Consider the following 8,372-nt stretch of genomic DNA (forward strand, 5'->3'; position numbering starts at 1 on the left):
CTTTCTCAAGGTTCCTTTTCTCTACCGCTGTCTCTGTGTGTATTCATTTGCTGGGTTTTTGTGTTTTCTATTCCAATTTTTTATTCACCACTTCAATGGAAGTTTTCATAATGGCAATTTTGGAAAAAAATGCTCAGTTACCATGGAGAACTTGCCATGGTAGCTGAAAGCCTGTAGAGAAACAAAAGGGTGGCCAAAGGACTTCAGATAGAAATGGACATCAGTCTCTGCTCTCAAGACAGCAGAGCAGCTGGCAGAACAAGGGAGAACGTGGAAGGGCAGTGTGGTGCATGTTAAGTAGACAGATGGATTATTTTAAGAGAACATAGATCTGTCAAACATGCTGTCAACAAGTCATACGCTTTGACTGACAACATAACATTTTAATTGGGGCCCCTTAACTTTTAATTCAAAAAATCAATATTTAGCAGGCTGCTCTAGTTACATCAGAACTATGACACTTTAGGCTACTGACACTGTCTGGATACAGATGAGGCAATTAAAACTTTTTTAGTTAGTTTGGTTAAGTTATGTTCAAAAGGAGAAAGCAGTCGATATAATGTTATTAGATACATTACATAACGTCTTGTGAGAGTAAGGGTGAAAGGGGAGAGTGACTCACACAAAGAAGGAGACAAGATTTTATCCTTCTTCAGCTTATTTTTTTATATAGTTATGTGCATGTCTTTGATGTATTTATTCATCTGCACCACTTTGGAATCTGTTCCTCACTTGAACCAATCCTGTCCTTGTACATCACAAAGAAAGGACACACAGAGCGACAAAGTGGGAAGGTAAAAGTAGTGTCAAGTAAATAGTGCAGCTGAATTATTACAAGTGAGAGGTAAGAGTTAAAATAAAAGGGAAGGATGAAGGTAGAGTTTTTTTAGTTCCTGCCCCAAGAGTTCACTCTTTCAATTACACCCAGATGCTTTGGCTTATGTTGAAGATAGGGTGCTGTTTTTATTATTTCAAACGTGGTTAGAGAGAGTCGGGCACAGATGATTGTACATTTCTTTGAAATGAGATAGAAATACAGATTTTGCACTGTGGTAATGAAAAAGCTTACCTTTTTGCAGCCAAGCTCCTGGCAATGCTGTAAAGAAACACTGGCTACCCACTGCCGAACGAGAGGGAAATCATTTAATGAATATTGAAAATTGTTTCCAACAGCTTTAAATCATAAACATAAATCATAAACAGACTTTAATAGTTCCTAGACTTTGATGAACAATTACCATAAAATTTTGATTTGGGAATATTTCCAATCACATGAAGTGTTACTTCTCTGATAATCAGGGAGCTTAGAAAGAAAGCGACTGGACTTGTGGACCTACACCAAATATCTTCACTTGTGAATCTGATTAATGTGATTTAGGCCACCACCAAGCATTGCTGACTGAGCATCAAGATGAAAATGAGACTGCTGAATATTTGCATAGACTTTATTCCTACTGATCAGAGTGTGCGATTCATTTTCTTAACGCCCAATAACACCATTACTTATAATAAATGGACTTGTGATGGTGAGTGTGATGGATGACCCATCTTAAGTTTAAATCCTCTTCTATTTTTTGGGGGGTTTTTGGTTCAGAGGAAGCTCATTTCTGTCGCTTGTACCCGCGATCTCATTCTTTCGGTCACTATCCACAGGCAAGAGAATGAGCCTTCTCCTTCAAATAATTTGAATAAATATTCATTTTTGTGTGCATTACACCCTAGGTCAATGATGGTGAGTCCTTTCCAGGCCTATTTATGGGCTGGAATAATACTGTCTTGCTCTTGGTTGTAATTTCCAGTCACAAAAGCACAAGGAATGAGATATTTGGTCTCAAAGTGTACCCGGTGATATGAAGAACAAATAATTGAGAATCTTCCCTTAAAAAGAACAAGAAGTCTGTGTTCTTTGCAATTTCTGGCATTGCTTTTGATTTATTTTTCTCAACTGAAATAGCTCACAAATGCATCAACTGAAAATCAAATGCGCAGACTGGAAATTTCACCCAATACGAAGGACCTCCCTCTCCCCAGCCACCTCCTCCAGCTTGTCCAGGGGAACACCAAGGCATTCCCAGGCCAGCCAAGAGATATCCAGTGTGTCTTGGGTCTGCCCCGGGGCCTCCTCCTGGGGGGGGGGCATGCCCAGAACACCTCACCCAGGAGGTGCCCAGGAGGCATCCCTGTCAGATGCCCAAACCAGCTCAACTGGCTCCTTTCAATGTGGAGGAGCAGCGACCCTACTCTGAGCCCCTGCCGGATGGCTGAACTTCTCACCCTATCTCTAAGGTATAGACCAGCCACCCTTCGGAGGAAGCTCATTTCTGTCGCTTGTACCCGCGATCTCATTCTTTCGGTCACTATCCACAGCTCATGACCATAGGTGAGGGTTAGGATTAATGCTAACCAGTGAAAATCATTTTAATCGAAGTTAATAGTAATAGTTTGATTCACACACCCACCTTTAACATTGGATCCAGAGCCCAACTCATTTAAAAAGCTTATGAGTGAAATTATTAATTTTAAATTAATAAAACTATCTGCTGTGTTTTTAATTTATCATATTAACACGAGTACTTGAAATCTGAATTCAGATTTCAAGTACTCGTACTCGTACCGGTGTTAATATGATAAATTATATGTCTTCAAACAGAACTATTTCATTTTATTTGTTTAGCATTTGGATGTTGACTTAATAGTGTTTGATCAATTCTGAGACTTTTAGGTTGCAGCTTTTAATTATGATGCATGTAGCATGCAGAATGGGACTGATTTTAAAGAGGGTGACAAAACTGATGTATATCTGTGCACGACAGAGGGAGGACAGAATAGATCTGAAATAAATTGGACCATATTAGCATTTCTTTGCATCCCACTGCCTGATAAAGAGCAGAGAGCCTACAGAGAGTGAAGAGACAGGGAGAAGACTGGATCCTTTGCTCTGCTCCATTACAATAATAATTAACAGCAGATAAACAGTCTGATGGAACGTGCTCAGTCTGATTACACATGGTAATAGCCTCCACTCCTGTGGTGCTTCACTTGTTTTCACTTTTTTTTTATTATCTGTCTCTCAAAAATGATAAAGAAAACTAATTTATGCTTTTTTATGCAGTTATCTATGTCTGGGAATTTGATTTATCATTTAGGGAACTGCTTCCCACCCACAAAGCATTTCACTGTGCAGAACCGCAATGAATAGAAAGTGAGAAGAGTGCTGTCTGAATCTTTCTGAACAATGCAGATAACAGCTAACAACGAACAAACAAAAGACTGAATGTGTTTTTGACTTCAGTGGTACATAACTGCATTACTGGAATGCCTTTCAAAGTCACATAAGCTGGATTTGACTACCTGGAAATTTTTGAAAGGATGCTACAGAGTTACTATTTTAATGATCTGCAAAGCTTTGGATGCGTTGTGGACAAATACTTTCATTAGTTATTTTTTTCAGCCTTTTCAACAGGGTGATATTTTTGAATATAGTTTTTTTTCTGTGTTTATAAAAAACTCCAGTATATAGAGAACATATGAACAAAATATAGCACATCCGTTGTAATGTCTAGAAACTGATCCACTCACAGGCAAAAATTTCAAAATTCAATGCTGCAATGTGGCAGTCAAAAGACTTAGCTGTGTTTTTTAGGAGAATTTATAAACAAAACTATAATAATAATAATAGTATTAGTATAAGAGAGAATACAATAATTTACACAGTAATTCAAATCATTTGTCAATCATGATGGTGTGTTACTTTGAATTGTATCCATTGGCCTCATAATAGGTTTGTCACCTGAAAGCAGAAATGCAGCACTGAACAAAGTAATGGAAGTATGGAAGCACCTTTACTTAACATTTTGAAAACAAAACCTATTTATTGCTCTTTTAATGCCTGCAATGCACATAGTTCTGGGTCACTTCACTCAGTTATTGACCTTTTGAATCAGAATGACTATTTCTGTCCTTGAGCAAGACTTAAGGCTCATGCTGAGGTGTAGCTCAGGTGGTAGTGCAGGTTACCTACCAATTGGAAGTTTGGTGGTTTGGTCCCAGTCTGCATGCCAGATAATCTTGCTCTCTGATGGAGTATGAATGTATGTCAATGTTAGATAGAAGAAAATGTCATATCTGTTTTCATCTACAACACAGCTGGCCACACGGTCTGGAGAACATGTCTGTTCTCCAGACCATGGCTTGATTTTTGAACCCTTTAGAAAAGGTTTCTGTACTTCATACAACATTTAACTCCCAATCATTCAAACTGGTTTCATGCAATAGTTCATTTTACCAAGACTGCAGAGGTAGAAATATGTTAGAAACACATTGCTGTATAGATGTTTTCCATTTTGTTGTCATGCTGAAAGTTTCAGATCACCACTGGCAAAAATAAGCGCCTTATTTTGATGTGGCTGCTCTTGTGAAAATACTGCAAACCAGTTGTTTTCAAATGTTTTTCTGTGCAAAATGGCTTATACTATTGTACTATACTTTACTATACTTTTTTTTTACATCCCTACCCTCACCTATGGTCAATAGCTCTGGGGAGTAAACAAAAGAACACGATCATAGATACAAGCAGTGAAAATGAGTTTTCTCTGAGGGGCAGACCCAGGACATGCTGGAGTGATTATATCTCTTGTCTAGTCTGGGAACACATCGGTGTTCCTCCCAGATAAGCTAGGGGAGGTGGCTAGGGAGGTCTGGGCAACTTTGGTTAGGCTGCAGACCCCAGTGATCTGGCCCCAGATAAGCGGAGAAAATCCATTGATGGTTTTCGGAACTCATGCTCATGCTCAAACAAAAACATTTGCCAATCACACAGTAACCAAGGCACATGTCCATCTAGGAACTGGTCTTGACACTTAGCAGCCATCCTGAAACACTTCTGGGGTTGTATTTGTACATCTATTTGTACATTATTTAAATGAATTTTATTTAGACCATTCACAGAGCTATACAAACCACACGAATGGTTTGTAAATGTGGAGTCCCATTTCTCTCTCTCTTATCTCTGCCTAACCTGTGTGCACACATGAAGCAATTCCCTTGTCCTGGTCCATCTTTGAAGCTTATAGTTGGTTGCTAGTAGAGGCTCAGGCTCTGGTAACACTATTTACTGTCAGGCCATATGTCAGTTAACTGTATCTTGAGTTTTCTTTCAGTCACTTGAGTCGGTCACCTAGAAGTTGAGAAAAGTTATCTTATGTCCCACCCACAGGATAACTGTGTTGTTTTTCTGTGCTGTAGTCTCTGCAGTGGACTAGCCATCTGTCTAGGTTGTGCAGTAAATGTCACCTTATCGGGTGTTTACTGTACTCAAAAGTATAGTGAAAACTAGGGTCATGTTTCAAAAGACTCATATACAATTGGAGTCACCCCCTGCTGATCATTAGAAAGAATTCAGGTTTTAACTGCTTCTATAAGCATTCAGTTTTTGGTCTGAAAAGTCCATATTTTATTTTTTACAGCTGATTCCAGTGAACTACCAGGTTGATTCCAAACAGTTTTGACCCTTGTAATAATTTTAAGATAGAAAAGAAATATAAATACAACCAAACACTCACAGAATCTCTCTTTCAGCAATGATAATGCAAAACATTGTCCTGAATACAAACACAAAGCGGTAAGACAATAGATGTTTTGGCATGGCATGAATGTCAATGCCTGTGCACACAGTGTACCATCTAATCATGTTGTTTTGGAGCAAATATCATCTCACTGGTATTTTTCTCCCTCTCGATGTACTATATGTGGTACTGTTCTGCTGCTGCCTCCTCTCTGGCACTCACATTTCAGCAAAAGGATCCCAACATTAACTAACTGACACTCCCCCTTCCACTGTGGGGGAAAAAAAGTATAATTTCCATGAGTAGGACAAAAAGTTAGCATAACTGTCAGAGGCGATCACAGTGTGTCAAACTCAAACAGGAGAAGGATACCAACTCGGCAAAGGCAAGGAAACAGATTTGATTCACCCACTGACTGTGGGCAAAGTGGGAGCAAGCTTTCCATGAAACTTTAGCCCTGAAGAATTAAACTGATCATGAAAACCTGTAAGAAAAGCATGATTAGCTATATGGAAAAATTCAAGTGTCATCACTTTAGTACTGGATGGCTGAAATGGGAAGTTTTACAACTGAGGTAATCCAATGCTAAATGAACATAGATGTGGGTGAAAGCTCTTGAATCATTCACAGTTAATCTCCAAATCATATCCCCTTATTACAATTTCGCAGCTGTTTTAAGAAATAAATCCGTTTCCTAAAAAAACAGGAACATCAGTGTTAATGATACACAACACTGAAATGAAAGAACAATAACAGGGTGTGTAAGTGACTGACGTAGCATCTGTGATGTCACCATTGCTTAACGAAGGCCCATTTTGAAATCTCAAGGTCAGCATTTTAGCCACCATCTGTGATGAGTAGGGATCAACTGCTGTCAATCAGGAGGGCACATACTCATACAATCACAAAGTGGACCCACCCTAAAGTGTCCTTTCTGACCCTAATGTGAAAAACAATTTTCAAAATGAACATCATGTTTATTCTATAAGAACGCCCATTAGCAACCAGACTTCCTTTAGCAACCAGAGGCATTGACTAAGGAAGACTAGCATTGGCTTCACTTTTTAGATGCAGCAGCTATATCCATAGTTTATACAGTTTATGAGAATCAAAGGTCAAACATTTAATCAGGAACATTTTTATTTTTATTTGTTGGTGATAAATGGGATGTGTTTTTCTCACAGTTCATACTCTTTATTTAGTTTTAGTTTGTTTTCATCATGAAACAGCCTAATGTTAGCAACAAAAATCTTTCTTAATAGTTGTTGATTGAACCACCAAGAAAGAGTTGACCACAAATGCATTCCAGTTGTTGTAATCATGACTGTCAGGAAGCGGATTTGAGAAAGCCCAACCCAGAATAATAAAAGAGTTCATAGTGACCCTTGTTCCTTGATCAGTAAAATGCAAATTCTCATGACCATTGATCAACAATTACTGATCAAATATTTTATTGTTAGATATTGCCTAAAACAATATGTATATCTCCCCTTCTGTATGTTGCTAGGTTTTTGGAGATAGCATGGATATTTCTGACAAATAATACAGTAATTTGTACAGTATTGTCAACGGTTTGTCCTAAATAAGACACAGTCACTGGTCATGTGACCTATCACAGGTGATGGCACTGCCTTGCACTTTATTGTCTGATGAAGAGCAGGTGTGTTCAAAACATTATACACTGGATTATACACTAATTTTGGCCCTGCTCCTGCTCCAAATATGGTGAATTTATTTTTTGAGTTACCAGTTTTGTTTCTATTCAACTTTTGAGTAGAGTTTTGTTATCCTTTATGTGCCCAAGATTTAGATGTTTCTGTACAATTTAATCAAGTTTGTTTTTGGGTTAAATAAAAAACTTTTTTTTGGACTTTCCTTCACTGCAAGGACCATCACAGTACCAGATTATACTCTACTGGAGCGCGGTCGCCCTGCACTGGCATTTCTACACACCTGCGGGCAATTGAGCTGCCGGCATTTAAGACCAGCATTCACCAGCAAAGTGATCTGCTAACCTCAGTTAATGAAGAAAACCTTTTGTTGTCCTCTACAGTCTCCAAGCCGACTTCCATGCACCACCATTGCTTATACTCTTGTTTTGGAAAATCTTGAATAAACTGCAACAACCAGGTGAGCGTATCTTTGAAGTGAGATTTATTAAAAAGAAAAGGAAAACACTGCAGTGGAGAATATGTTTACAGCAAACACAATTTCTGAGGAAGAACGCCGCCCTGAACCATTTTATACCTTCCCAGAACACTCTCAAACAAAGAACATTCCACGACACATCATATATCTCTATACCTTCAATCCAGCTCCTTGTCCCTCTCCCACTCTAAGAAAAGTTATGACCACCCGTCACCTCCCTAAGAGCAGGATGTTCTGGAGATCTTCAAGTCTACAATGCACCCTCTGTGAGGTGTAATAAAACCCGAGGCCCACTTGTGATAACATTCCACATGCATGTATACAAAGAGGTGTCAGGAGTGATTTTGCTATACTAAAGTAAGAAAGTGATGTTACTATTACCAATGTTATATGATTAAATATGTGACCAACACATAGAATAAAGAAATTTCTAGTACACTCTCCATTCATCTCGTTGCTGGTCCATTCATGACAGTTCTTCTCTTCCTCACACCTGCCAGCTCTGCTCACCTGCCTGCCCCTCAGCCACTGCCACTGTGCTCCATGGAATACCTACTCTGGAACTCCACTGGTGCACTTTGACCACTTACCCTCCCCCAACACCGGTCCTCTACTTGCACACATGTGCTGAGACTCCTGGTCGTGCTTCCCCTTTACTCC

Source organism: Maylandia zebra, linkage group LG2, assembly GCF_041146795.1.
Source record: "Maylandia zebra isolate NMK-2024a linkage group LG2, Mzebra_GT3a, whole genome shotgun sequence".
Lineage (NCBI taxonomy): Eukaryota > Metazoa > Chordata > Actinopteri > Cichliformes > Cichlidae > Maylandia > Maylandia zebra.